The 13,054-nt window shown below is 41.6% G+C and overlaps 1 protein-coding gene across 3 annotated transcripts in view; it reads left to right on the forward strand.

Moving 5' to 3' along the window:
* The window catches only part of MAD1L1 (mitotic arrest deficient 1 like 1), a 1,314,438-nt gene that overhangs the window by 923,315 nt on the left and 378,069 nt on the right, over positions 1–13,054 (forward strand). The window lies entirely within an intron of this gene.

The raw sequence follows: 13,054 nt of genomic DNA on the forward strand, positions 1-13,054 counted from the left end.
CAGAACAACCCTTAAAATCAAACCTGAAACACCCCTTAATAGAGGCTGGCTCCAGAGGAACAAGAAAAAACACCTGGGCCAGAACAAAACACACTCCCTTATTGTATGACTTGGCGCTTACATTAAGACATCAATTGCATACTTTAAGTTACAGAATACTAGAACTTATATGTGTGACTGTTACAGTTAGGTGTGTAAGTGGTAAGGGATGTTCTATAATTTTAGCACACAACTCGCTTAGTACATAATTGCAAGGGTGCTATAACGGAGTTTGGGCACTTAAAACCGTTTTAGAATTGACACTTGGCACTCTGTACCCAAGTGCCAAATTTGTGGCACCCAGTTATAGAATTGCCCCCATAGCTTTTAATATAAAAAGCATATCAAAAAGAATAGACAGGTGTCACCTATCCCCCTTCAGTCTTTCTCCCCTTTCCTAACAAAAATAGCCGTACTGGATCACACCAGTGATCCATCTAGGTCGCAAGTACTTACAGAAACCCAATTAGTAGCAACATTCCATGCTACCAATCCCAGGGCAAGTAGTGGCTTCCTCCATGTCCATCTCAATAATAGACTATGGACCTTTCCTCCAGGAACTTGTCAAACCTTTTTTAAAATTTGAAATTTGGACTAGATGATCAGGTAACACATATGAACTATCAGCACGGGATAAGAATGAGGGGAAAATACTGAAAAGAGATAAGTGACGGGCTGGGTGTATAACATGTATAAAAAGTGTTAATTTTTGTGGAGCTTATTTTGTAAATAGTGAATGCATGTGTATAAGAGGGGGGATTTGTTTGTAATAAATTGAAGGAGAAAAGAAAAAATGTTGTCTGGAGCACATTTTTGTGATTGAAACCTTTTTTAAACCCAGATACGCTAACCACTGTTACCACATCCTCTAGCACACGTTAAGCCCAGATTTTGCCGTAGCTTAGTAAAAGGGCCCCTTAATCTCAGTTGTTCTCTCAAAGGTTCCCTGTGGCTTTCTTATTCTTATTGTGGTTTAAAAAAAAAACAAGAAACAAAAGAGAGTTATATATATCAGGTTTTTCATTGAAATACTGGCAAGTCCTGTAATGGTATCAGTTTATTATATTTTGCTGGATTATATATACACCAATATATTTGTGTATCTTTTATATATTTGACACTGCAGCAGAGAAAATAGTTTCATTTCAAGCCCCTCTCTCCCCATCCCTTTTTCTGGGAACTTCTGATAGCAGGGATAGTTAATTTCAAACACTTAACAAAGACAAAAGAGAGATATATAACTCTCTCTGCCCTCCCACCTAAAAAGACTGAACAAAAGGTGGGTACCTGGACGCTCATCAGGACATCTCTGAAAACCAAAGACCCAAGAGACCGAAAGTCTGGAGAGCCCATTGAAGACAAAGACTTCAGAGGGGAAACCATAAACAGGACATTTGCTTGTCAAAGGTATACCTGCCCCTCCCATCAGCTTTCAGACATGTGCAGAAAGGAAGGACTTATAGTGTGGTCATGTGAACAGACTACATTAACCATAATGCCTTGCAAAATATCCAGGACATGCACACACCATGCTTCTCTGCTAACATTATAAAAGGCCTGGAAACAGCCCAGCTCGCGCTCTTGGAACCTGCCTCCTCTTGGGACCTGCTGCTCTCTTTGGGGTCTGCAGATGCCTTGCTCCTGATCTGCAGTCCACCTGCCTCATGGCTCTTCAATGGACCACAAAATGCTTTGCAACAGACTGCTTTGTAAGTTATAACTTTTGATCTAGACCTGCTACTCTACTTTGCCTTACTTAAGCACAGATTATCTGTAAAGATCTCTTAAAACCTACCTCTCGTGTGCAATTGTATATTAAATCAACCTTTTTGAAGCTAAAAATACGGTCTCCTTGTGTTCTGAGTATATGGTATCTTTTATATATACTTAATTTATTTAATTTATTGCAGTTATCACCTTTGGTGATTGGTGGAGAAATTAATATCCTAAAACTTATAAATACAGCACCTGCTCTTAAACAGTAGTGAGTGCGCTCTAGAGCTATTTTCCCCAAAATAAATAATTTCTTGTAACAGTCCCAGGCTGCACCACTCATACTGCCTATGTCACTGGAAACAGTGGCGTAGGAAGGGGGCGGTGGGGCGGTCCGCCCCGGGTGCACACCGCTGGGGGGTGTCGGCGCCTCGCTGGTTCCTTGCTCTCTCTGCCCCGGAACAGGTTACTTCCTGTTCCGGGGCAGAGAGAGCAGGGAATTAGCGAGGCGCCGACACCCCCTAGCGGCGTGCACTCAGCGGATTGGCTCTCCCACCCGCCCCTCACCGCCTTCCAGGTATGTTCTCGGGGGGGGGGGGGTTGCGCTCCGGAGGGGGGAGGGTGCGCCGCGCTGCACCCGGGGGGGGGGTGCGCAGCGGCGACCTGCCCCGGGTGTCAGCTGCCCTTGCGACGCCACTGACTGGAAACCTCAGGTCTTTGCTTCTATCTGTTGGTAAGGTGGCGTAACCTGTTAGTCTGAATTTGGTACAGCTGGAATCAAGGAAAGGAAATTTAGTAGGTAAGAACAAATTTCACCCTTTCTTTATCTGAAACTATTGTTCAGTTTTTTCAGCCTATCTGTTCACGCCATTATTCTGGTTACCTGTTAACAAATTGTTATTGACATTAGCAGCAACTACATTGGTAAGGGGGAACCAAACACAGAACCAACAAATTTAACAGTTTGATTCCTTGCAAAAAAGGGAATAAAATACCCGGTTCTATTCCTTGTTTAGTAAGTTACCTCTACTATAGGAAGCAGGTGAAAGCTTGGCTCGTCAACCAAGCCTTTAACGGAAGAAGTAACTAACTTGTTAGTCTCACTCACACACACAAGGATTGACTCGGGCTGCACATACTGCAGCGGGACAGGTTTACCCATTCCTACCCTAGCTGAGATAATATTTAACCATCTCTCTGACCCTCGCGTGTAACTTTCTTCAAATCAATCACCTTGCTTTCTAATTCTTCCTACTTTCGTACTCATCTATATGTTACAACTTTGCCTTACCCCTCACTACCAATTATAATGTTCTATTACGTATTGTGTTGTCATTGCAAGTAGTATACCATGCCATACTTTGTATTGTTTTTCGAATATTTTTACAGCTGTAAGTGCCTGTTGCTCATGTTTGATCTATTCTCACAGCCTTGAGTGAATTACTTCAAAAAGGCGGTAAATAAATCCTAATAAATAATAAAATAAGTTAGTCATTACTTTCTGACCATTTTTTTAAAAAAGAGGTCAAATGTTGAGCTACAGGTTGCGATAACATTTAGCTGTTTACCATCGGAGTAAACTGCTGAGTGTGCTGTGGCGGCTAAGAAAGCAAATAGAATGTTAGGTATTATTAGGAAAGGAATGGAAAACAAAAATGAGGATATTATAATGCCTTTGTATCGCTCCATGGTGCGACCGCACCTCGAATATTGTGTTCAATTCTGGTCACCGCATCTCAAAAAAGATATAGTGGAATTAGAAAAGGTGCAGAGAAGGGCAACGAAAATGATAAAGGGGATGGGACGACTTCCCTATGAGGAAAGGCTAAAGCGGCTGGGGCTCTTCAGCTTGTTGAAAAGAAGGCTGAGGGGAGATATGATAGAGGTCTATAAAATAATGAGTGGAGTGGAACGGGTAGAAGTGAAGCGTCTGTTTACGCTTTCCAAAAATACTAGGACTAGGGGGCATGCGATGAAGCTACAAAGTAGTAAATGTAAAACGAATCGGAGAATCATTTTCTTCACTCAACGTGTAGTTCAACTGTGGAATTCGTTGCCAGAAAATGTGGTAAAGGCAGTTAGCTTAGCAGAGTTTAAAAAAGGTTTGGGCGGCTTCCTAAAGGAAAAGCCCATAGACAATTATTAAATTGCACTTGGGGAAAATCCGCTGTTTCTGGGATAAGCAGCATAAAATGTGTTGTACTTTTTTGGGATTTTGCCAGGTATTTGTGACCTGGATTGGCCACTGTTGGAAAGAGGATGCTGGGCTTGATGGACCTTCACTCTGTCCCAGTATGGCAATACTTATGTACTTTGTAGTCTCCTACTAACGAGTGGTAAATCAGTACTGCAAGTTAGTGACTCCCATAAATGAATAGTGCAACTTCAGATCAACCTTGCAAGCTGTGTTATTCTGCTTCTTGGGAACATTTGGCCACCAATACATAGTCCGATCCTCCTCTGGAACCTCTCTAAAGGGGGCCAGAGCTGCAAAAAAAGTGGTGTCCTCCTTCACCTTTGTAAACTCTATTTCAAGGCACCCCCACCCCTCCGAACTGATTAACTTTTCGGAATTGCATTTTAAATACAGTTTTGTATAGACAGGGATAATAGTGTGATGTTTAGACAAATCATGAATGCAGTTTATTTTTAAACATGTGAAGAAATTTTATATTTTGCACAAAAATCCCAAAGGAGCAAGGTTACATAGCAATAGTCCAGGAAATTGGGATGTATTAAATGTCAATATCGCTAGATCAAACTGCTCTTCTTGGCATAAACTCTCTGAAACCTACCTCTGCATAGGCAAAAAAAAAAAAAAAAAAATCCAGTTCAGTTTTACAAAATGTTGTCTTTATTTCCATGTTTTTGTTCCTTTTTTAATTTTGTTCTTGTCACACATTTATGTTAAACATTTAAAAAAACTGCATTAGAACTTTTTAGTACATGGAAATCGCTTGCACATATATTTATTCATCTACTATAATAAAACTCACCCTCAACGTTCTGAGGACACTGACGTCAGTGAAGCCAAGCCCTGACTTCCTTCAAAAAGGTTCGAAGGTTCTTGGTGGTGAAGCCATCAAAATCCCTCCGGGCCCCGCCCTCGAGGGCGGAGCAATGGCAGAACAACGAACGGGTTGGCAGGGAGGGAGGCAGGGACGTGGGGGGGGGGGGGGGGGGGGGAATCGCTCCGGGCACTGCCCTCGCGTCAAACGTCATGACGTTGGGGGCGGAGCAATGGCAGAACAACAAGGGGGTTGGCCAGGGAGGGGGGGTGTTGGCGACGAAAACCTTGCTAGCGCCCGTTTCATTTGCTCTGAAACGGGCCTCTTTTACTAGTAGTTAAATAAAGCAAAAAGAGAGGGTGTACAGTAAAAACAAAAAGCATACAATGAAAAAAAGCACAACTGGACCTTAAGTTGTGCTTTTTTTCTTCATAGTTAAATATACATAAATTTAGTGTATGTAAATTCAATTTATTTAAGGCACCTTAGTGAACCAAATGGTTGCTAATGAATGCACATTCCTACTAAACATTCATTAGAGACCTTGTTAAACCAGGAATGAATTAGTAACCGAGGCCCTCGTTTATTAATTTGTCTTGCTGTTTTAATGTGTTAATGCACATTAGTGCGCATTAATATGAATTAAGCATAAAGTTACTACAGAGAATATTAGGACTTGCTTTTTCTCATGTGTTAAACTGCATTGAAGCACTTTGATGCAGGTTAGTAAATCGGAGCCCAAATGTGTTTAGAAAACATAGAAAATAATAGGTTTTGCTGTCTTTCTCTGCCCATCTACATTAGTTATTGATAATGGGATTTCACATACCGTATTTATTTATTTATTTATTATATTTGTATCCCGCACTTTCCCACTAAAACCAGGCTCAATGCGGCTTACATAGTAATAGGTAACACAGAATTTTGTTATGTAAAGTAGGAAATTAAGTATAACATAATAGAAGGCTGGATGGGTAGTAAATGGATGGTTAGGTAGGTAGAGACAGGTGATAGAGAAAGGAGGGAGTTAGATTCTGGGTCAATGTCGTTTTCTCTTCAGTATATGTAAGGTAGATGGGTCATGAGATTAATCTGGGTCTTTTGGGTAGGCTTGTTTGAATAGATGGGTTTTTAGTGCTTTTCTGAATGGTAGGTGGTCATGGATTGCTCGGATAGGTCTCTGCCTCTCTTCCGGCCTTCCCTCCCTGTTGTTTCAGCGAGGGCGGGACATAGGGAGGGAAGGCCCGAAGGGAGGCGATCTGTGACTGCCGCTTCGAAAGCAGGGGGCCCGGAGCCGAGGAGGCAGGCAGGTGAGACCGGGAAGTGCAGCGCTGGCGGCCTGACCCCGGCGCCGGGCACCTCTTGGAGGCCCGGGCCCGAGGAATTTTGTCCCCCATGCCCCCCCCCCCCCCCCCCTCAGCGGCCCTGTATGCAGGTACTTTCTCTTTCCCTAATGGGCTCACAATCTAAGTTTTTGTACGTGGGGCAATGGAGGGTTAAGTGACTTGCCCGGAGTCACAAGGAACTGCGGTGGGAACTGAACCTAGTTCCCCAGGTTCTCAGCCCACTGCTCTAACCACTAAGTTACTCCTCCACTGATTTAAGCTCTACAATCCCTTCCCTGCCCTTAGAAATTTCATGCTTTCTTGAACTGAGATACTATCCTTGCTCCAGCACATCCACTGGGAGGCTATGCCATTGTCTACCTGTAGATATTCGATTGCTGTATGTAAGATATGGGCACACTGCTGCCTGTGGGGGCTTTTGTTCTGACCCATGGAGGTTGACTTCCAGTGCGTGGCAGTAAGACCAGGCTGACCATGGCTAGAAGTCGCTGCATCAAGCCATTTCCTCACACCTTCTCCAACTTTCCACTGGTCTCTCCCTCTGCCCTAATGAGGCCTTTCATGCGGCCTTTGTGCTAAAATGTTTGTCTACCCCGGTTCTATGCTAAAGGAAGAGTTCCGGTCTTAACGGTATCTCATTTTGGAAGAAAACCATTGTAATATAATTTTGATTTTTATAACTCTGCAAACCAAAAGCCTGTGTGAATATTCAGTTCCACAGCTTCAGCTTGGAGAAACACTTTAGGTTTGTAATCAGTTTGAGCTGATCCCATGTTTTATTATTAGAATCGTTTGTTTCCCTTTTCTTTAGATCATAAACTAGATTTTCGATGAAAACCTATAAAGACTTATTTGTGTTATATTTCACCTCTTCAGAATAGATATCTCCTTCACTAGACATTTTATAAGCTTAAATGTGAATTTCTTTTCTAGTGTTATTACTTCCATGCCAGCAATAAAACAGATATTAAGCTCCGTCATTCTGTACAGCAAGCCGCTTCCTCCCCCTGCTTTCCAGTATTCCTTTCCTTCATTATTTCTAGAGGTGGAAAGATGTAGCAGAACAAGTTAGAACAGTGGTTCCCAAACCTGGTCCTGGAGGCACCCCAGCCAATCAGATTGATTTGCCTGCAGCGGAGGCAGTGCATGCAAATCTCTCTCATGAATATTCATTGTGCATATCCTGAAAACCTGACTGGCTGGGGGGGGTGCCTCCAGGACCAGGTTTGGGAACCACTGCGTTAGAATAAGGTGGATTTAGGAAGTGTTTTGGTTTCAACAGTTTATTGGAACTGCAGTAAACATGTATAGATTATAGTTTGTGTGTGTGTATATATATATTATTTATTGTTTATTATTCTACTATACCGTAGCTTATTTCACTGCAAATCAGAATGGTTCACAAAAATGTAGTAAATTTAAAACGAATCGGAGAAAATCTTTCTTCACTCAACGTGTACTTAAACTCTGGAATTCGTTGCCAGAGAATGTGGTAAAGGCGGTTAGCTTAACGGAGTTTTAAAAAGGTTTGGACGGCTTCCAAAAGGAAAAGTCCATAGACCGTTATTAAGTGGACTTGGGATAAGCAGCATAAAGTGTTTTGTACATTTTTGGGATCTTGCCGGGCATTTGTGACCTGGATTGGTCACTGTTGGAAACAGGATGCTGGGCTCGATGAACCTTTGGTCTTTCCCAGTATGGCAACACTTATGTACTTAGGATTCTGAATGGAATCTTGCTACTCTTTAGGGTTCTACATGGAATGTTGCTACACTTTGAAATTCTGCATGGAATCTTGTTATTCTTTAGAATTCTAGAATCTTGCTACTCTTTGGGGTTCTGCATGGAATGTTGCTATTGTTTGGGTTTCTGCCAGGTACTTCTGACCTGGATTGGCCACTGTTGGAAACAGGATGCTGGGCTCGATGGTCCTTTAGTCTTTCCCAGTATGGCAATACTTATGTACTTCTGTAAATTCTAATAACACATAAAAAGAATTGCATTTAAAATAGGAAAGAAAAACTAACGTACCTTCCATACAAGAGAAGCATCAAACAACATCCTAACATTCATAAGTCTGTAACCTTGGAGGATGTAATGGGTCAGTTCAGCAAGCTGAAGAGTAGTAAATCACCGGGACCTGATGGTATTCATCCCAGAGTATTAATAGAACTAAAAAATGAACTTGCGGAGCTACTGTTAGAAATATGCAATCTGTCCCTAAAATCGAGTGTAGTACCGGAAGACTGGAGGGTAGCCAATGTTACTCCGATTTTTAAGAAGGGTTCCAGAGGAGATCCGGGAAATTATAGACCGGTGAGTCTGACGTCGGTGCCGGGCAAGATGGTGGAGGCTATTATTAAGAATAAAATTGCGGAGCATATACAAAAACATGGACTGATGAGACAAAGTCAGCACGGATTTAGTGAAGGGAAGTCTTGCCTCACCAATCTAATGCATTTTTTTGAGGGGGTAAGCAAACATGTGGACAATGGGGAGCCGGTTGATATTGTATATCTGGATTTTCAGAAGGCGTTTGACAAAGTGCCGCACGAAAGACTCCTGAAGAAATTGCAGAGTCATGGAATCGGAGGTAGGGTATTATTATGGATTAAGAACTGGTTGAAAGATAGGAAGCAGAGAGTAGGATTGCGTGGCCAGTATTCTCAGTGGAGGAGGGTAGTTAGTGGGGTCCCGCAGGGGTCTGTGCTGGGTCCATTGCTTTTTAATGTATTTATAAATGACCTAGAGATGGGAATAACTAGTGAGGTAATTAAATTCGCCGATGACACAAAATTATTCAGGGTCGTCAAGTCGCAGGAGGAATGTGAACGATTACAGGAGGACCTTGCGAGACTGGGAGAATGGGCGTGCAAGTGGCAGATGAAGTTCAATGTTGACAAGTGCAAAGTGATGCATGTGGGTAAGAGGAACCCGAATTATAGCTACGTCTTGCAAGGTTCCGCGTTAGGAGTTACGGATCAAGAAAGGGATCTGGGTGTCGTCGTCGATGATACGCTGAAATCTTCTGCTCAGTGTGCTGCTGCGGCTAGGAAAGCGAATAGAATGTTGGGTGTTATTAGGAAGGGTATGGAGTCCAGGTGTGCGGATGTTATAATGCCATTGTATCGCTCCATGGTGCGACCGCACCTGGAGTATTGTGTTCAGTACTGGTCTCCGTATCTCAAAAAAGATATAGTAGAATTGGAAAAGGTACAGCGAAGGGCGACAAAAATGATAGTGGGGATGGGACGACTTTCCTATGAAGAGAGGCTGAGAAGGCTAGGGCTTTTCAGCTTGGAGAAGAGACGGCTGAGGGGAGATATGATAGAAGTGTATAAAATAATGAGTGGAATGGATCGGGTGGATGTGAAGCGACTGTTCACGCTATCCAAAAATACTAGGACTAGAGGGCATGAGTTGAAGCTACAGTGTGGTAAATTTAAAACGAATCGGAGAAAATTTTTCTTCACCCAACGTGTAATTAGACTCTGGAATTCGTTGCCGGAGAACGTGGTACGGGCGGTTAGCTTGACGGAGTTTAAAAAGGGGTTAGATAGATTCCTAAAGGACAAGTCCATAGACCGCTATTAAATGGACTTGGAAAAATTCCGCATTTTTAGGTATAACTTGTCTGGAATGTTTTTACGTTTGGGGAGCGTGCCAGGTGCCCTTGACCTGGATTGGCCACTGTCGGTGACAGGATGCTGGGCTAGATGGACCTTTGGTCTTTCCCAGTATGGCACTACTTATGTACTTATGTACTTATGTACAAATACACCAAATCAGACAGGTAATGCAGTTGCAATTCCAGTTGCAGGTTTAGTGCCAAAAATTGAGTCGTCATTACGGACCAAATGCTAATCGAAAAAAATGTGTCTCTAAAGCAGTACGGAAAAGAGGGTATATCTATTTCTTAAAGTAGCAGCCGTGGCAAGGCCTGTTGGACTGGAACAAATCAGATTTTTTTTTCCTGCTGTCAAACATTGGCTCTAGTAAATCCTAAATGTTGTCTGTGGATTTTTAGCTACTGTGCAGAGTTACAGTAATTCAAGAGAAATTCATGTACTTGCCAATGTCTATTAGTCACACTTGCTGGAAATCTCTTCTCTCCTTTCCTAACACCATCTTATTGCCATCTGGATCCTTTAATGGTCTCTTCTCCGCAAATGTACTACCTTCACATTCAATAATTTCCTATCCAAGCAACACATTTTCTGAATGGCCCCCTGTATTGCTGCTTTATAAGGTTTGTTGGTGCTATGGAAGGGAACAAAACATCCCTAGTTATTAAGTTTCTGAGGTGGTGAGTAAACAACAACAACTGCAGGATTCTACTTTTCTTAATGAAACAAAATTATTGCGACCTTGTGCTTTGGAATTTTTGAGAGAGAAAGGAGTACCAGTATTTACATTTCAGACTCCATTATAAGCGCATTTTAAATTGGTCCTAGAAATTTTCGTAAGTGGATGCCAGTGTTTCTATGGGCTCCTTTTATTTAGCCGCAGTAGCCATTCCTGGCAAGGTCAAATACAACAAAGCCCATTCAATTCCTATGGGCTTTGTCGCATTTGCTGCATAGCAGCCTTAAGTCTATTGATTTGCCTTGAGTATTTACTGTGCCCTTGCAATTAGATGGTTACCGCTGTTTAAATATCAGAAGTGCTAGACCATACCTTAGTAAAGAGGAAGTGAGTAATATTAGGGTACTGTCCAGTAAGAGACGTAGTTTGGAGACTTTGAATATGTGCATGTAAAAGAAGGCATAATGCAGGTAGATTTTCAGCCATATTTTATTTATTTATTTATTACATTTGTACCCCGTGCTTTCCCACACATGGCAGGCTCAATGCAGCTTGCATAGTAACAATATAAAGAATTACAAAGTCGTAAGAAGAATATACAGTAAACGCAAAATTAATGGGGTTAACGGATAAGTAGATTGAACATAGGAGGAATTGGGTGCAGAAGGAAATGAGCATTGGGAGGTAGGCGTAAGAAGATGGAAAGGAATGGATATGGGGTAGCAAAAAGGATAATGGGAAACATATGAAAGCAGGTGTGTACTTTCTGACACAGAATTAGTTTTAAAAAACAAAAAACGAGGAGGAAGGTCCTCACGCAGTATAGCAGAAACACAAACCAAAAAAGCGAGAACAAGTAGAGTAGGAAATCCAAAAAATGACTTTATTGGTACTATAATGACGACCCGACACGGCCGTGTTTCGGCAAAACAAATCTTCTTCAGTTATCGCTTGGTTATAACCCAAAGATCGAATGAATTAAGATTTTCCTTGAAATCAGGAAAATAGCGAGCTGAACTGTGGAGCATCTGTATGGGAGTATACAGGTGCTCCACAGTTGAGCTCACTATATTCCTGGTTTTGACCCCTGATGCAGGCTTTGATGCCGAAACACAGCCATGTCGGGTGGTCATTATATTACCAATAAAGTCATTTTTTGGATTTCCTACTCCACTTGTCCTCACAGAATTAGTTTTATCACATGGTTTGAGCTTGAAGGTAGAAAAAAAATCTCTAAGGGGGTCTCTTACAAGCCAGGGTAGCGTTTTTAGCTCACGGTAGAGATCAGCTGGCGGTAAACGCTGAGACACCCATTATGGGCGTCTCGGCGTTTACCGCCAGCTGATTTCTACCACAAGGTAAAATCTTAGTAAAAGACCCCTTAAGATACTTGCAGGTCAGTGTCATGGATTAGGCGTATTCATGCATTTTTTGACAGAGAAACAGGTCTCCATTTTGGTTCCATCAATTATTCTATCTTCCTTAGACTATTGTAATTGTATGTACTGTTTGCTGTCAGCTCGACTAATTTTAAGATTTCAGGTTTTATAAATTACTTCTGCTAAGATGGTCTTTAGGAAGAAAAGATTTGATCATGCCACTCCATGTTTGGTTAAGTTATATTGGCTCCCTATGGATGCTCAAATTTCGTTTGTTAGCCTGCTGGGTTTACAACGTTTTTGATGGTCTGTGTCTGGATTATCTGATAAAATTAGTTTGTTTTCATTTATCTCCTACTTCATCTAGTGCTGGAGATAATTATCTTCTTTATTTTCCATCATTTGTCGGAGTAAAATACAAAAGATCTTTACAACTATCTTTTTCTTATCAAGCTGTTCCTTTATGGTGCTCTTTGCCTATTATGTTAAGGGCAATGCCTATATATGCTTCTTTTTGATAAAATGTAAAGACTTTTCTATTTCAGAAATTTTACTTGTAATATCCAATTTGTGTTTGGAATACGCTTTGAACCTAATTGTTGGCAGTTGGCAGAATAGAAGTACCATGTCATATCATATGAGGAAATATGTTTCCGAGGAAAATCAAATAGCAATTGAAATAACTTAGAGCTCTGTGGGATAGCCATCTCGGCGCGCAGAGATAGTGATGTGCTTGCATTTCAAATAGTGTGGCAGAGGTATTGGAATACACTTCAACCCACCATAAAACGACAGACACTGAACAAGCTAACCAGAATACGACAGCATTTAGAGTCTACTTCCTTTTCGTGAGCTGACTGTTCTTTCATGTGCAATTTTTAGGAATTGGGGTAGGGGGGGAAGAGGGGAGGGGAATAGGACCATGGGAAGAACGAGGGGAAAGGGAGAGGGAATAGATGTAAGGCTTCTAGGATTATGTATTAAGATGGGCAACGAACCTGTGAAATAGGGGTGAAAAGGGGGGGGTGTTCCTCATAAAATATCTACTAATGTTTAATGCTTGATATACATGATTTCGCTTTAGATATGCTGTTAAAGATATTTTTGAAACATGTGTCTCTGTACTTTCTAATAAAAATGATTTAAACTGAAATAACTTAACTTTGGAATTATTCTAGACTCTAAATTGACTCTAGAACATCAGGTAAATGCACGGGTAAGATAATTTTTCTGTGCATTGCATAAACTTAGATCTATCGGATCT

Source organism: Microcaecilia unicolor, chromosome 8, assembly GCF_901765095.1.
Source record: "Microcaecilia unicolor chromosome 8, aMicUni1.1, whole genome shotgun sequence".
Classification (NCBI taxonomy): Eukaryota; Metazoa; Chordata; class Amphibia; order Gymnophiona; family Siphonopidae; genus Microcaecilia; species Microcaecilia unicolor.